Genomic DNA, 17,205 nt, shown 5'->3' with positions numbered 1-17,205 from the left:
CGTATCACTGGCCACCTTTGCCAAAAGGGCACAGTGTTGGCTCATGTTCAACTCAACTGTCCACCAGGCCCTCTGGGACCTGTAGAGGTCCTTTTCGTGGCAGCTGGACTATGCACAGGTCTTCAGGATCTGCAGCCTGGCTGCTGGTCAAAAAGCTTGAACACTCCTGCCATGGTGCTTGGAAGTGGGAGTCTGGGAGAGCATGAGGGAAATATTTTCTGTTGCAGAACTTACATTAAGTGAAATCATTGCACACTCCAAGAAATTCTCCCCTTTGGATTTCCTGTGCTGTTGAGACAATGTTGGAAAGCATTCCCTACAGTGTGTTATTCTTTGGTTTTGAAACACACCCCCCTGAAAAGCATCTGGATGTTTGCTGGATGCAATAGAGGTCCATACATGGGGGCCACAGCACCATTGTGCCAATTGGGGATGTAGGGTGCAGCAGCAGGGCTGGCCGGGCACTAATCTGCCCTTGGTGGGATTCACTCCCGAGAAATGCTGGGTGGTGGGGGATAGCATTTGAGGGCCCCAGAACTGCAACATGCCTCTGGGCTCAGTTGGTCCCCACAGGGCCCCTTTTCCCAGCTGAAGGGTTGTAGTCAGTGGGCTGCCTGCGCAGGTTGTAGTCCCTCTGCAGGGACCCTGGCCTCATTCCTCTGGTGGTGGGGTAGATGAGCTGACCACATGCTCTTCCTAATCATCATCTGCTCTCACCATGTGCAGCACCTGCCCCAAAGGCTGCCTGCAGGCTGGGCAGGAGCCTCTTCCTCTGACCCACTGCTGGAAGCAGGCAAAGCAGAGTGGTAAAGGCAGAAGACCATGTAAGCCATGTTTTCAATGTCACCCAGGCAGATGGGGCACCAGCAGTCTGCTGCTGCCTCCAACAGCCCAGCCTGGGGCCACCAGCTTGTGCTAGCCCTTGCAGCACAGCCAGTCTCCTCCAGGGCTTCCTCATCAGCCCATGCCGTGTCCTGCCAAGAGAGACGTGCAAAGTGCCTGACCTTTACTGGTGCTAGGAGGGGAAAACCAAAGAAAGCCCAAGAAACCTGTGGGAGAGGGGGATGTAACGGACTCCTGAGGGGTCTCCTGGCAGTCTGGAAAGCAGCAGTCCTGTGGGCCAGCCAGCCTTAAGGGATGCCCTGCACCCCTGCTTTCCCCCCTCTGCTCCCCCAGGCAAGTAGTCCCTGCTTGACAGAGAGGTGTTGGGGAAACCTCCTGTGTGGACACCAGGGGAAGGCAGGCTTTGGCAAAGGGCCCTGGCAGGAGGAGCACATGTGGCTCTGGGTGGGAGAAGCTCCAGCTGGGGCTTGGCAGGAGGTGGCACAGGACAGAGAGATGTGGGCTTGGGCCAGGATGTGCATCTGTCTATGTGCTTTTGGAGAATGGCTCCAGGGGGGAAGGGAGGGAGGGAGAGCAGGAGGGGAAACCTCGATCTCTTCTGCACCTTCCCAGTGATCAAGCTGGGTCAGGTGCGGTACCATGGGTGGGCTCTGATGACCTGTTGGAAGTCCCTAGGGGAAGAGCTTGTGTGCCCAAGCCCCCTGATCCCCCATGCTCTCCCCCAGACACAATCTGAATTAGCACAGGGTACCTGAAGGAGGCAGTCAGGGAAGGGGAAGGTGAAGGAACTCGCCAGGAGTCTTCAGCAGTGCCAACAGCCCCGGAACCCTCCTTGCCCTACAGCCCAGGGACAGCAGTTGTGTAGGACCTGCAGCACCCTGCAACCAGGCACAGGGGAGAGGAGCACTGGAAGGTCTGCCTTTGCTCAGTGTCCAGAGCTGCTGCTTTCGACCACACCAAAGCTTGAAGACCTTTTCCTCCTCCCTCTGATTATTTCTTTCAGCAGTCTGAACTGGCTGACTGTGAAGCTATGTACTTGCTCCCCTGAGTCGTCACAACAGTGGCCTGCGGCAACTGGCAATGAATGTTTTGAGAGAGGGCTTCACAGGTCTCTTAGAGAAGCCTAGGATGTGGTCAGTGTGAGCCTTCATGAAGCTTCCTTCAATCCTTAAAGAATCCCTTCATTTTCCTTCCTAAAATAATTTAATTTGGACAGTCTTGTAACGTAAGGTGGAAAAGATAAAAATCTCTAATCAAGATCACTTTACAAACCTATCCAACAAGAACATCTGGAACTTTTATCTGTGGTTCATTTTGGTTGTTTTTTGTTCCTTTGTTTTAATCCTGTGGAGTTGCATCAACATCTTGAATTTCATATACGTGGCTCTAAATGCTCTTTTTATAGTTTAAGAGCATTATTTGTTTTTAATGGAACCCATTCAAGCCTTGATGAAACCTTCCTGTGTTTTACAATAGAGGCACTTTCATTGCAGTGCAGTTACAGCAGAATTGCTCTGCAAGTTTACTTTCAATCCTCAACTAGGACTAATTAACATTACTGGGTAATTCACTAAATAACTGTATTATTTATTGTCTTTTCTCATTGTAATACTTTTACTGAGTGCATTAGTGTTACAAATTAACTCTATTGTAATTACACCATAATTAGCCACACAGTAATACAACCGGGGAATTAGTGGTAACTGGTAGTAACAAAAACTGTTACTACTCTACAATTGTACTTGTCATTACCAAATAACTGTGCTGTAGCTATGTAATTTGAAGGGAAGCCGAAAAAAGGAATCTTTCCACCTCTATCTGAAAGAGATTTTGTACACACACATATCTAATAAATATGAAATGTATTCATTTTCAAATTTTTAATGTGACAGAAATAAGGCTTGATTTTTTCCTCACTGTAAATACTTCTGTGATATATCCCTGCTCACTCAAGGACCATCCTCTTATATATCTGCTATTTCCATGCAAGAAATCATGGGAATGTTGGAATACTGTAACTGTTTATGTATTCTCTGGTACTGTAACAGTTGTTGTGCTTCCTTGTAGAACACCACTGTTTTCAAGTAGTTGATCTGTTTAAATTTGTCCTGAGGTTTTTAGTGGCATTTCCAACCCAGACTAGTTTGTTTCCTCTGTAGATATCATATCAGTGCTGGTGTTGTGAATGAAGAGCTATGGCAAAACCAGCATTTGCCAAAACTAGCCTCAGAACTGCAAGCCATTTATATGATACCATGTTAGACTTGCTAACAGCCTGCATTCGGTATCCCCTTGGTATGCTTAATATTTTTGGGACATTTGTTAAAATATTCTCTATATGACAGTCACACTGGACTCCGGAAATGTGCTACTTTGCCTGGAGCTGATCTGATGAATCCATCTAAATGAGCCCCAAACTCCTGCCACAGTCTGACTGGATTCACAATGGAAGGAACAGTAGGATTAACTACGACTCCATGAGGCCCAGTTGCTAGATGTAAATGCAAGGATGTTAGTTCTCTTCCTGTCTTTGCTGATGATCCTGAGTAGATTCTTGATTTACCACCTTTTTGAAAGTATTTTGAAATCCATTAGCGCATGGTGCTCATCAATACTTGGATTTTATTTCAGAAATCCTGGGAGTTATACATGAAAAGGACAACACAGCTCAGAGCTCTCCATGCCTCTTTCTGTCTCTTTCCCAGATGTGTCCCTAGCATCACAATAACATGGAAGAACAGAAAGCCATGTTTGGTCTCTGGAGCAGAAGAAACTACATGGAGATCAAGGAAGAGTCAGGTCAAGCTCCCTTACAGATTAAGTCCCATGGCTTTCATATACTTGTTTCAGGGGGGGTGAGAGTGTAATCCTATAAACTGATTGCAAGAGTAGTGTCTTGTTCTGCTTCTTCCGATGTCTGGGATACTCTGATAATCTGAGTGGGATTAAAGAGAGTGCTGTCCTAGAAATTAATGAATGGGAAACTAAACTCCATGGGCTCTCTTACTAGCCAGGTGGAGTTTGTGGGCTAGAAGTTAATTTGGTACAGAAAGGAATATTTCTTTTACCGATTGGAAAATACTTTTCAGTCTTCAAACATCAGCGATTGAGTCTCATCAGTATGCATTTTGAAAAATACAATGAAAAGTACAGAATGATAATGTTATTTCCTGCTTTCCTAGATCCTGCAACAGCAGTTAACAGTAACTGATTATATGCATCTTGTCAGAAATTAAAAAATGCCTATTGATTTAATGTAAGGTATAGCCAAGGAAATTTGAATCACTAACTAAATATTTGGAAAATCTGATATAGGCATAAATCACTTTGCTGTAAAAGACTTACACAGAATATTTTAATAACATTTTTTGCAAATTTAGACATTGCCTCTAGCCAGCTGGGGGACGTGCATAAATTTTAAATATAGCAACTGTTTCTTTTAGTAGCTGCTATTTCTATTTTTACTAATATATGCATTTTTTAACCAACACTGAATGTTTGAACAAAAACAGGTTTTACATAGCTAATTTTTTTTTGCGTTCTGGTAAAAAGACATGAAAACACACAGAATGTTTCACTGTCAGACTCATATTTACCTATTTTCAGTTGTACTTTAGTATCTTGGCTGATATTTATTACCTTTTATTTCTGCAGAATCAAATTTGTATCTTCCATATATTAACGCTTTTTATTACATTTCTTCTGTGAATTACCTGAAAACATCTCAATTCTTCTATTCAAAATATAATCACTGGTTATGAAACTGTAGTCTGGGCTAGGAGTTTAAAGGTTTCTTTTTTTCAAAACAAACGGTAAGGATCTCAGGTAAAATTTACCCTGTAACAGAGAGCCGAGGCAAGATATTCTGACTTTACTCAGCATTCAGAACATCTTTGGACAGAATGTAAAGTTAACAATCCTCCACTGCTAGTATGAAATCTATTGTTCTTGAGCATGGAAACTATCCAAAGATATTCCCCCATAGTTCTGAGCCATAAAGTTCACTAGTTGCAAGGGCAGCCTATCACATCATAGGGATGGGTTATATGTGCTCAGGATAAAGTACTAGATAAAATATGAAAAATGATCACCCTCTAAAGTTCTCTGAAAATACTATCAGCTACTTAAATGCACTTCATAGTTAAAAAAGTATTTAGTTTCTGAGCATTATTTGCCCAGAACACTGTGTCTGCATAATTTTTTTCTCCCTGTTTTTCTGCCAAACTCCAACTGAAACTATACCTTTAGCATTTTAGTAAGCCAACATAATTTCTGTGGCCAGAGCTGTCATATAAAGTAAATTCACTGAGGAAACTCAGCTCGTGTAGGCTACACGCTACGCAGCAGTTGGTAGTAAAATGCAGGTGGCTTGGGACTTTTCTAAAACAGTTAATTCTGAACCCTGCTAGGCAAACACTACAAAAAATATGTTTATTTTATGATACAGCTCAGAACATAGCAAATAATTCTTCTATGGCCATAAGATGGATTCTGAAATGGGTTTGTGCTGATAACATGTGGAAGACATTGTATGATATGGATAGCAACGGATGATCCTGATGACATAGCTATGGTTTTATAATAAGGATTAATAGCAAGAATTTCTGTACAAACTGGGCTGCTTGTTGAAGAAATGTTAGACAGAAATAGGAGGGCTTATTTAATGTTACAAGGTAAGTCTAGGTCAGCAGTGTGATGTGACATGGGAAAAAAGACAAATGTAAAAGAGGCAAGTGCAGAAAAGAAGGACAAATGAAAAATCTCTATGGCTGAAATCAGAAAGATAGTAATTCTTTTGTAAATGTGCTGCTAGATTCATCTGGAATGCTGTGGGCAATTCTGCTCATTGATCTTCAAGAACCATGTACTCAAGCTACAAATGCAAACAATGGGTGTGAGGATTGGGGAAACAGAGACCCTGTTCAACATGAGGGTGCTACATGAGTTTGGCACAATGAAAGCTGAAAGGAGATGTTTATTTTTTAAAGGTACATGAAGGCCACTAAAGATGACTGAAGTAGGACTATTTAAACTAAAAGTCAATGTTAGTGCAAGAAGTGGGTGAAAACTGGCCATGATTAAAACCCACATTTGGAATTCGATGGAAGTTTATGAGTCTCAGAGGAATTCTGTTTTGAAATAGCCTTTCGGTATTGGAGGCTGAATTAGACTTAGTACCTTTGTACCTGATGCATTTATGGATGGAACTGCAGTAAGGTGACCTCTGTAATATCAGAGAATGAGACCAAGGGGCTTGGGAAATTGTTCCAGTTCAAAGTCCTTCCCGCACAAGCAGGGTCAGTTAACTCTTAGCTCAGACTAATTCTTAAACTCTTCTGTCTGTCCTGACATACATGGTCAGACATCAAAACACGATTTGTTCGTTTGCTTGATTTTGATGCTTTGACAAATATGCTGTCTAGCAGCTCAGCATCTCATAGAAATTTCTGGTGGGTATTCAACTGTGAGGGCGACTGCTGCAAAATTTGCAATACTGCGATTGCCAAATGTATATTAATATAACTTTGATAGATTTCCCAAGGTTAACCAGAAATGGTTTTGAGGTTTGGGGCTGATGATGCTCTGACTCATATTAATGACAAACGGCAGCAATACAGTTCTTGCAAGCAATTTTCAGGCCAGGCACAGTGCACAAAAGCCTAGTAGAAGATTTGACAGCAAGTGATGAGTTTACATTACAAACTTCAGGTTAGGCTTAATGGTTCAGACATAGTTTGGGGAATAATAATGGAAGACAAGTGCAGCCTTGCATTGTGGGGGAGCTTCTGCCTTTTGGAGAGCCTTAAAGTAGATGAAGACATAGATAAACAGGAAAATCTCAAATGAGATAAAACAAAATAAAGAAAGTACACAGAAGGTAGAAGCAGGGAGAGGCTTCCCAGGAGCAATACAAAGACTTTGCACCAGTGTATTGTAATGGAGTCAAGAAAGTTAAAGCTTAGCTAGCGCTGAAATCAGTGATGGATGTGAAAGGCAACAAGATGGATTACTGTAAGAACAGGGGGCATGGAGAAGACTGAGGCACCCAGTGCTTTTTTTGCTTGCTGGTAAGGCCTGCCAGTTTCTCTGGGCTGATGCAGAACCTGTGGGAATGCAGCATTGCACATTGTGGAGGAAGAAAGACTTAGGGAATACATAAGCCAGAAGAAAATGCCAGAGAGAGGGAAGAGGGGACAAAAAGAGTGAGAAGCAGCACAGGGAACACCAAGGTGAGAGAAAGAAGAGGGGGTGTTCCATGGTGATGGAGAAGATATTCATGGTGGCCTATGGAAAACCCATGCTAGAAGAGATGGATATTCCTGAAGGAACTGCAGCTCCCGTGGAAAACCCACACTGGAGCAGGGGAAAAGTGTGAGAAGAAAGGAGCAGCAGAGAGAAACAGCTTTGTACTGATGGTAACCAGTGCCTCACAATCCCCACACAGCTTTTCCTTGCCTGGCTGAAGGGACTGAGTGTAATCTGTGGTGATAACAAGGAGGGAGGAGAGGACTCTGGAGTGAAGGAATGGAATAGAGCCTGGGAAAAGGCAAAGGAAAGGTGTTTTCCCTAAATGTATAAATATTTTCCTTAAGTGTGTGTAAAATCCAGGTTTGTTTACAAGGCTGCAGAACAGGCCCTAACTTGTTTGTGATGGGGAAAAGTTCATGAGGGTTGTGTGGTGAGGGCATGAACCCACTGGAATATGACCCACAGTAATGGACCTGCCCCAGGAGGCCACCAGAGATAAAATGGGAAATGTGGTGGTTATGTCACAGTGGGCAGCAGGTCCATGATGGCCATGTCACAGTGGGGTCTGTGACATGGGTGGCACAGGTCTGTCAGACTGCAGAGGGCAGGGGAGAGGAGGACAGGGGAGAGGAGGACAGGGGAGGACAGGGGAGGACAGGGGAGGGGAGGGGAGGGGAGACGGCAGGGGGTACTCTGCCAGAGTGTGAAGCTTGCGCAGGACTGCCAAGGGAGAAGCGGGTCTCCATGCCTCCGGGTCTAGGTCTGTGCTGGAAACTCATGTCTTGCTTCTCCCTCAGAGCTGGCAGAGGTGAGTCTGGAGGAGAGGTCCCAGTGCTGCTGTGGCTTACCATTGACCCATGCCGTTTCAGCCATGAAGTGGAAGGCACCACAATGTCAATGAGGAGGGTGAGGGCAAAGTGATCCCACAGCTCCAGAGGTCAGGTAAAGGTGTTGTCAGGGCATCTGTGTATGGCCGTGTGGAGGGGGAGGCAGGAGCACCCAAACTGCCTGGTGCAGGGGCCTGTCCTCTCCTCAGCAAGGGGCCTGGGGTGAGAAGAGGGAAGGTGCTTCCCAGGGCTGCCTGGGAGCAAGGGGGCCCAAAGGGAAGGGGAAGGGAGCAAGGGGGAGGAAGAAAGTACCTGAAGCGGTATTTTTCCTGCTATGCTAATCCCAGGCTGAATGCTTACCTAAGTCCACTTCTCTCCACTGTCACAGGGAGAGGGGTAAACAGCGTTTGTTAGACATCAGCTGTACTCTAGGGAGAGGGAGAGAGGAGAGGAGAGGAGAGGAGAGGAGAGGAGAGGAGAGAGAGGAGGAGGGAGAAGGGAGAGGAGAGAGGGGAGAGGGGAGAGGGACGCTGAGGCTGGGCAAGGAGCCTGCCTTTGGGTCAGTCAGTGTTGCTTGCCTTGGGCAGAAGGGCAGGAATCAGCACACAGAGGGGATTTCAGCAGAAGCAGGATGTGCTGTGGGGCAGGTGGGTACTGGCCGTGATGGCAGTGCCCCAAGCTGGGGGGGAAGCTAAGACTTCTAAGGGTGAATCTGCACAGTAGAAGGCTGCACAGTGTGTTAGACACACAACCTTCCCCAGGTATCTTGTGCTTTCTGTCTTGCACGCTTTGCTTTCAGAGTGAAATACTATGTATGATGATGTGATGGCAATGTTTCTGGAGTAGAGCATGATCAGCGCCAGTTGGGGAATGTCTTCATGCTCTACTGAATGGTGTGGCTCTCCCCATGCTTAGAGCTGCTCAGCATTGACTTTGTTCCAGAAAAAAATGCACTTGTCTTGAAACATATGAGTAGTCTTTTTGAATTCAGTGAGGCTCAACCTACTCCAGCGAATCATATGAACATACACATAAAGCTGAAGAATGCAGCATCCTACGCAACCTATGGTGTCTTCAAGATGTTCAGTAAACAAAAATAGAGCTATTTTAGAAATTATCAAACTTAGAACCATAGAATAGAATCATAGAATCACTTTGGTTGGAAAAGATCTTTAAGATCATCGAGTCCAACCGTTAACCTAACCCTGCCATCCCACCACTAAACCATGGCCCTAAGCACCACATCTATCCTTCTTTTAAATACCTCCAGGGATGAGGACTCGACCACTTCCCTGAGCAGCCCATTCCAGAGCCTAACAACCCTTTCTGTGAAGAAGTTTTTCCTAATGTCTAGCCTAAACCTGCCTTGGCGCAGCTTCAAACCATTCCCCCTCATCCTATCATCTGTTACCAGGGAGAAGAGGCCGACCCCCACCTGGCTACAGCCTCCTTTCAGGTAGTTGTAGAGGGTGATCAGGTCTCCCCTGGCCTTCCCTGTTCCCGGACTAAACAACCCCAGTTCCCACAGCCGCTCCTCGTATGACTTGTGCTCTAGACCCCTCACCAGCTTTGGTGCTCTCCTCTGGACATGTTCCAGCAATGCAACATCTTTCTTGTAGTGAGGGGCCCAAAACTGAACACAGTGTTCAAGGTACGACCTCACCAGCACCGAGTACAGGGGCACGATCACCTCCCTACTCCTGCTGGTCACACTATTCCTGTTACAAGCCAGGATGCTTGCGAACAATGTTGTGAAGAACCTGATGTTTTGGGGGTATCTCCTGGTTTTGGCTGGGACAGAGTTAATTTTCTTCCTAGTAGCTGGCATAGTGCTGGTTTTGGATTTAGTACCAGAAGAATGTTGATAACTCACTGATGTTTTAGTCATTTCTGAGCAGGGCTTACACCAGTCAAGGACTTTTCAGCTTCCCATGCTCTGCCAGGTGCACGAGAAGCTGGGAGGGGGCACAGCCAGGACAGCTGATCCCAACTGGCCAAAGGGCTATTCCATACCATATGACGTCATGGTCAGTATAGAAACTGGGGGGAGTTGGCTGGGGGACAGCAATTGCTGCTTGAGGATGAGCTGGGCATCGGTCAGCAGGTGGTGAGCAATTGCATTGTGCATCACTTGTTTTGTATATTCTTTTATGGTTATTATTATTATCATTATTATTTTCCTCTGCTGTTTTATTAAACTGTCTTTATCTCAACCCATGGGTTTTACTTTTTTTTTCTGATTCTCTCCCCCATCCCTCTGTGGAGTGGAGGCAGTGAGTGAGTGTCTGTTTGGCATTCAGCTGCGTGCTGGGTTAAACATCAACAGGATAGAACCAGATAAGACACACAAGAAAGATGTTAATTTCTGGGTCTGCTAGTATGTTTTTACTTCTTTACCCACTCTACAAGGTCTTTTCTCAATCTTATTGTGGTCCTAATTCATGGCTTTGCTTATGCCATGGTTTCACCCAATTTGTTCTGAGCAGAAATTGAGTAAAAGCTTAGTGAAAAACTTACTGGTTTTGAACTTGGTTGAATAAGAAAAGATTTTTTAAATAGAACAACTAAGCTTTCTGCATAATATCTGTAGTTTTGGCCTTCCTGGGAAAATTCTATATTTACATTTGTTAGTTCCACTTTTTATCACCTTGACAAATGTCAAATGTTTTTACTGGGAAATAGCTTTTTGCAGTATTGAAAATTTTCATGGATGTGTTAATGGAGAAAATGTCCCTTTTTTTGTCTTCATTTAAAAAGTTGTATTTTATATCAGTGGGCAAAATTAAACTGTTATTCTTTCTATCCCTTTTCAGTCCCCTACTGAATGCAGATTATTCTACACATTGCTGGGGGTTTTTTTGCCTCTGTTGGAGAGAGGAGGATTTATAAAAAGAAAAGCAGGCTTCCTCCAAAGACACTTGGTTTTGGAAAAAAAATGTTAGGGGAAAGGAATTTTAAAAAGCTTCTTAAAAGTTTGAGTGAAACGCTTTTGGAAAGTAATCCTTGGAAACCATGTATCTTTTACTATATATTTCTTATAAATACCTGACCTACTTCTGACCAGTGGTGACCTGCCTACCTCCAACTGAACTTTAGTGTGAGATAGGGGAATTCAGTGCTCTGTGTAGAACTGCGCATCAGCAAACTGTGCCACTTTTCCCTTCTTGATTGTTTTTAGAGGAAGATAAACAAAGCTTTTTTTTTACAACCAAATAAATAAACAAAAAAGGCTATGGCCATTCTTGTCTGGCTGTTGGACAGGTGGGTTGGTTTACCCCTCTGGAGCAAAAAATGATGTATAGCAATCTTTTGTTTTGACACAACAGCTAAGGTAGTGGCTTACTTGGCTCTGAAGTTTGTTATTGTTTCCATTGCAACATTTCCCTAAAGATTAGGTCCCATTTATGTTCTTTTTTGAGCTATAGCATAACATTTGAGCTGTAACTGTAGCATAACCCTTTGGAGTTTATCACCTTAGAAATACTTGGGAAGTTAGATCTACTATTCTCTGATTTCTTTGTCAGGTTTCTGAATTACTCAGTGTCCCTATTAAAGATGTAATTAAGTGGCAATTATTAAACTTTCTTTTATATACAAAGCCTAGTTACTGGTGTAAGTAGGTGCTAGTTAAAAAGAGAGTAAGCAACCTCCTCTCAGAACTAATCCTCTCTTTTTCACCTTTGTAAAATTCTTGTATTTTCACAAAGGCTCAGCTTGTATTCTCCTAAAGTCAGTTTTGATTAGAGTTATCTATCTTGGACATTTATCCATTTTAACCCTTAGATTACTGACTTTCACTTTTTCTTTAATACATGCTTGTATGTTTTTAAATTTACAGGATTTCTTTCAGATTTGAAAAAAAAAGTGTTGCTATATGATTATTTGCATTGTGAAACAAATATTGGGAATTTATGGAGAGCTGAGGATTTATATTAGAAGATTTTTGGATATGCCCTCACAGCCAGCTTAGTATCCACCTAAGTGGAAACCTCACTTGCACTTTGGCGTGTGAGGAAGGCCTGTTAGCTCAAATTGCAATTGCAACTAATATATGGCCAGCAGTTTTTGAGGATAATAGCAGAAACCACAATTAATTCTTTGTGAGAGCATGCTTATGCTTATTAGTTCCTTTGATGTCATTGCTGTAATTCTCCGGTCATCATGGAATTCTTACATTTAGTCAGGTCCTACATTTCTAAAGCAAAGCATAAGGCAAGCAAAAGATTTAAAAAAAAAAAGAAAAGAAGACTTCATCAAAAGTGAAATTCCTCTTCCCCCTTCCCAAAGCCTGAGTGTCTTTTTCCTTTGAAGGTCACATTTAAAATAGCTCACTGAGATATTATTAAAAAATGCAGCAACTGTATAAGATTTTATGTCAAATGCATTTTTTGAATGTTTGCATTACATTTGATTTCCCTTTCTTTGTTACTTTGCTCTCCTTCCTTTTAACGAAAAGAAAAAGTAAAATTAGGAAACAGCTGATGAAGGAAAGACATGCAGTGTTTTACAGACACTGCACAAGGCTGTGGTGTAAACGAAAGCAGCAGATGCTGATTTTTCTATAGTTAAAGGTTTAAGAAATTTCTTTTCCAGTTTGTTATCTGATGTTTCAAAGTTAATCAGTCTTAAAAATTGGAACAAGTTGCTGGTGTGTAGGCAAGTCTTTTTAGTCAAAACGATCAGCATAATATATTTTTCATTTTATTATCCTTTCTATAGCATGGCAAAAAAATCAAAGCATAGACATGACTATGGATTCCTTTTTCTGCATTTGGGGAGCTTTTTGAGTCTGATTTTCCCCTCTGTTTTTATCTCTCCCTTTCCCTTCTACTCTTGGTATTTTAGGTTTTAATCAAATCCTTAACGTTACTTTAATGCAATTTGTATTTAAGAGATTTAGGCTTCAGTTAAATACCTCTCAGTTATCAGAACTCAGTGATTTGGAGAAGTGCTGCAGTAGAGCTTTTGATACGGAAGGCTTAGAGAAAGCTCCAGGGCTCAATAGCTCTGAAATGGTGCTGCTCAGTGTGGAAAATGGCAGCTTGCTTTCCATTAGCAGAAAAATGCCTCCCCAATTTGAATAATTATATGCACTTTGTCTTAAAGCAATTGTGTTTCATGTAAGATAATACTTGGAAAAGGTCAGATCATTAGTCTGACTCAATTGCTCATTTGAACTAGATACTTCCAAAAGGCATAGGAAGAAAGTTGTGTCTGGGGAGGGAAAGTAAGGACTGGGAAAAAATTTATTCCTGTCCCAGATCTGCTTTGCATCCTCCTCCTTCTGATATTAATAGCACTTGGTTTCATCTATGGTCAGCTACTGCATTTTTTTGATAGACAAGGGGACTGCTACAAAGTTTGTGAAACAAAATGATGGATCACTGACTTAGAAAGCTTGGGGCCCAGCTTATAAAAAATAAGAACATGTGCTATCTCTTTGGATAAAATATTTGTTGTCAGAAACTCGGTCTCAACCCTTTCTGAGGGTGTTAAATACCCTATATTGATGCCAATGCGTCTTGCAGTAAAGGCGAAGGAGCAGTAGTCAGTTACTCTGCATTAACCACCCATAGCAAACACCTGGGCATGACAGTTCACCCTATCTGATTTTGCAATACTTTCTAACTGTGCTCCTGTCCCAGAGTCCCAATCAGATTCGGCAGTGTGGGAGCCTTGGGTCAGCAATAAAAGTGCTGAAAGGTTGCAAAGAGTTTGTCAGCAAAAAACCTGGAAACAAAAGAAGCAGCGAGAGGGAATATAAGAGCTAAATTGAGTGTAAAATAGAAGCTGCAGTGAAGGAAGACTCTACCTGGTAATTATCACACATTCAGCTCTTGGTTGGTAGTGCTGCCAAAAGAGTAAGGTTGCCAGAGTGTTTACGTTATAACTCCTTATTTTCTGCTGCCTAACTTTGCCTGCCGACGTGGACATTTACCACATTGGGTATACACCTAGGCTGAGTATTTTGGGACAATTTCAGCAAAAATGGCTCAACCATTTCAGAGGAATGAAATTAGGAGAAAAACACATTCCTTGCCAACGTTTTTACAGCCCTTTAATTGCAAAGTTCTAACAGACCTATGAGCTAAAGCAGAGATGCAACATTTGGGATGTAGGTTGGTTTTATGACAAAGATGTGCCTTTTTCTACTTTTACGAAAAAAGCTGTCCGAGTTTGGAGAAATTACACGGCTTTGGAAAAATACTAGTTTGCCCATGTTCTGTAGAGACTAGTGTACACATGGTGGATAAATGCATATGCAGAGATCTTTCTCTATACCAAGCATGGTGGATCTGAAAATTTCCTAGAGTTGCTTTTCCTTATCTCCAAAGCTGTGGTGTGTCTGAACACACAAATAAAAAGCAAGGAGATTTCTTTTTTTTTTTTTTCCTACTTATTTTCTTTCTTTTCTCTCTTTCCATTCATAGGAATGCAGAAGATGTAGCCCTGGTATTGATATAGGGACAATTATTGTTTTAGATTAGAATAAGTGGCTGTAATATATAGGAAGGAAGAGCAGGAGCCAGTTTTTTCAGGCTTCATTTGGAAAAATGTGGGAATTGGTTAAAGAAACTGAGGATAAGTTTGCTGTCTTGTGAAAGTGGAAGGCTGGAGGACCCTGTGGTGGTACAGAGAAACTGGGTTTGAATGTAAATTTGAGGGCAGAAGAAAGGTGTATGTGTGTGGAGTTTAAAGCCTTTGGGGAGCAGCTAAGAACTGGAGTAAATTTTTTAAGAAAGACTAGGATTCAGACACCAAAATAGACTGAGAAAGAGTGATGAAATTGAGGATAAAATAAGGGACTGGCTGGACAGAGAGAGGAAACAGGTGAATTCAAGTACAGACCATTTGGGGATGGGGAATAAGTGCAGTAGGTGCTGTGTGCATGGCAATATGACTATTTCACAGATTAGGAAGTGTGGGGGGGAAGAAGTTAGGGAGGACAACAAGGTGTGTGTGTGTGAGACCCACAGACAGCTTTGCTGATCTTGTTGATGGGACTGTGAAGAGTGGTACAATTATTTGGTGACTGTGGGAGAGACTTTTCCCTCTCTGCTGCCATGTAATTTCTCCCCATCCTTGCAGCAGCTAGCTTGGATTTTTGAAGCAAAATAGGTAAGAGCGTGCTGTTACCGTTGTGTCATGCTGGTTAATGTCCTGGGCCAGCCTGATGAGTATGATAAGTATTGTTTCCTAATTCTATGCACTAATAAGTTATTATATTGGTATTTCCCCAATGAGGAAATAGAGGTAACACAGCCACTGATTTAGTGAGGTGTTATTAGATTTACAAATGTATTATCCATGGAGCTGGTTTCCACAATTGTCTGAAAAATACAACACCATTCCTTTCTTCCCCAGAGTTGGATTTATGTTTGTATTACATACATTCATGGGACTCCTCAAATGAGAGCAAATCTAGGAAGCCAGCTATATCTGCCTGTGATTTTTGGCTTTTGATGGAACAGAGGCAAGGAGTGTTTACCTAAATCAGTTAAAACTGAAAATGTGTTGAGAACACTTTGAGTTTTTATTTTAAATGTGCTGTCCTGTTTTCTGGAAAAGAAAGAAAACCTACTGAAGGTAGGGATTTAAAGGGTTAGTCAAACTCATCAATCTTTATGTACTCAGCACTGTCTTTGAAGAAGTTTGCTTAAGTTATTCTCAATAGTGGAGAGATATAACTACTCTGCTGACTTGCTATTATCTCCAATTTTGAAAGAAGCAGCTTGATTTCCTGCAATTGTAATGTAAAGCCAGGTGGGAAATTCCTCCCATTGCTCTTTCTTCCTGTTTGAAACTTATTCCCAAATTGAAACATTTTTACATCATTAAAAAAAAAAATCTACTTGTGAAGACTTTTCTTTTACACTCTATGTGCCCTTTAAGAATATTTATGGGGCTATTCCCCTTTAGGTGCGCATGTAACTCCCATTAACTTTAATGGGGTTTTAGGTGCGTGCATGAAGGAATGAATATAGAGTTACTATGTTTTCAGGAAAGAGGACCAGTCCCTTATTCAACTGAGATTTCATTAGAATTTCAGATGCCATTTTTTAAGAGGAGGGTGGTGCTCAGGGGCCCTGCATTTCATAAGGTGCCTAGGGCAAAATGCGTACTTAATCTGGCTGGTCCTATTTCTTATTGTTGACAGTGATGTTCAAAATTGAAGTTGTGCTCTTACTATCGGTGCATTGAATATGTCTCTTTTACTTTCTGGTAACTGGGGAAAAAACCTATTTCATTCCTGGCTTTTTTGTCTGCTAAAGTCATTATAAAATGTAAATGAATACATTGTAAGCCAAATCTGAATTACAAATACTCTATCTAGAGTTTTGTGCGAATACTATGCAAATTTTTTTCATCTTTAACAGCTATGGGCATGGATAGGATTTTGTAACAAGGCATGTGCTGAAGTCTCCTGGTTTTCTAAAACTGAAAATCTTCCACAGTTCAAATGTGGAAAAGTTGCATATATACACATATACATGTATATATATGTGTGTATATATGTATACGTACTATATGTATATATATGTCTGTGGCAATACTTTAGCATAGCTCTTCTTTTATTCCAAAATCATCCAAATTTGAACACTAAACTTATACATCTGTGAAAGTGAAGTTTTTTCAATACACTATATTATCAGAGAATTGTAGGGCACCCAAATGTAGGCTTGCCAAGAGTCTAGCTAAACCCGTATTGTGAGTTATTTCTAGTAGTTCCTAATTTAGTATAGAGTAGTCTGTTTGTTTGTATGCATGTACGTAGACCCTCCTTTTGGGGAGGACACTTTAAATATATAGTTGGCAAATTCTATGATTCCTAAATGGTGACTATAACAACTATGAAGAGCCCAAGAGTGAGTCTGTCCTGCTCTCCAACAGAATGGAGGGAGGGTAGCAGAAATACAGATCTTCCTCTTCTTCTTCCCACAGTAGCATGGACTTAATCTGTGTCAGCCAGCACAAGGCTACTTTATTACCTAACAGCTAATCACATTCTGTGCAAAGGGTTTGAAGCTAAGTGGTGAATGTGTTTTGTTAATCGCCTTCTTTCACTTGGTTACTGTTCAGCTTGGTCCTGAACAGTAAAAGAATCGATCAAAGCTTGTAGCCCTCAATACTGAAGGGTGATTTAGTTTCAGTACCACAGTATGCTGGAAACAAATGTGTCAGTCGTCATCTTATACTCAGTGAAGCTTGGTGATTCACAGTCGTCTTAAGACGGTCATGTGAGAAGTACACTTGGCAACTGTGCAATTACAAACTTTGAGTTATC

Source organism: Egretta garzetta, unplaced genomic scaffold, assembly GCF_000687185.1.
Source record: "Egretta garzetta isolate BGI_Z169 unplaced genomic scaffold, ASM68718v1 scaffold45, whole genome shotgun sequence".
Classification (NCBI taxonomy): domain Eukaryota; kingdom Metazoa; phylum Chordata; class Aves; order Pelecaniformes; family Ardeidae; genus Egretta; species Egretta garzetta.
Note: the sequence above shows the minus strand (reverse complement) of the source record.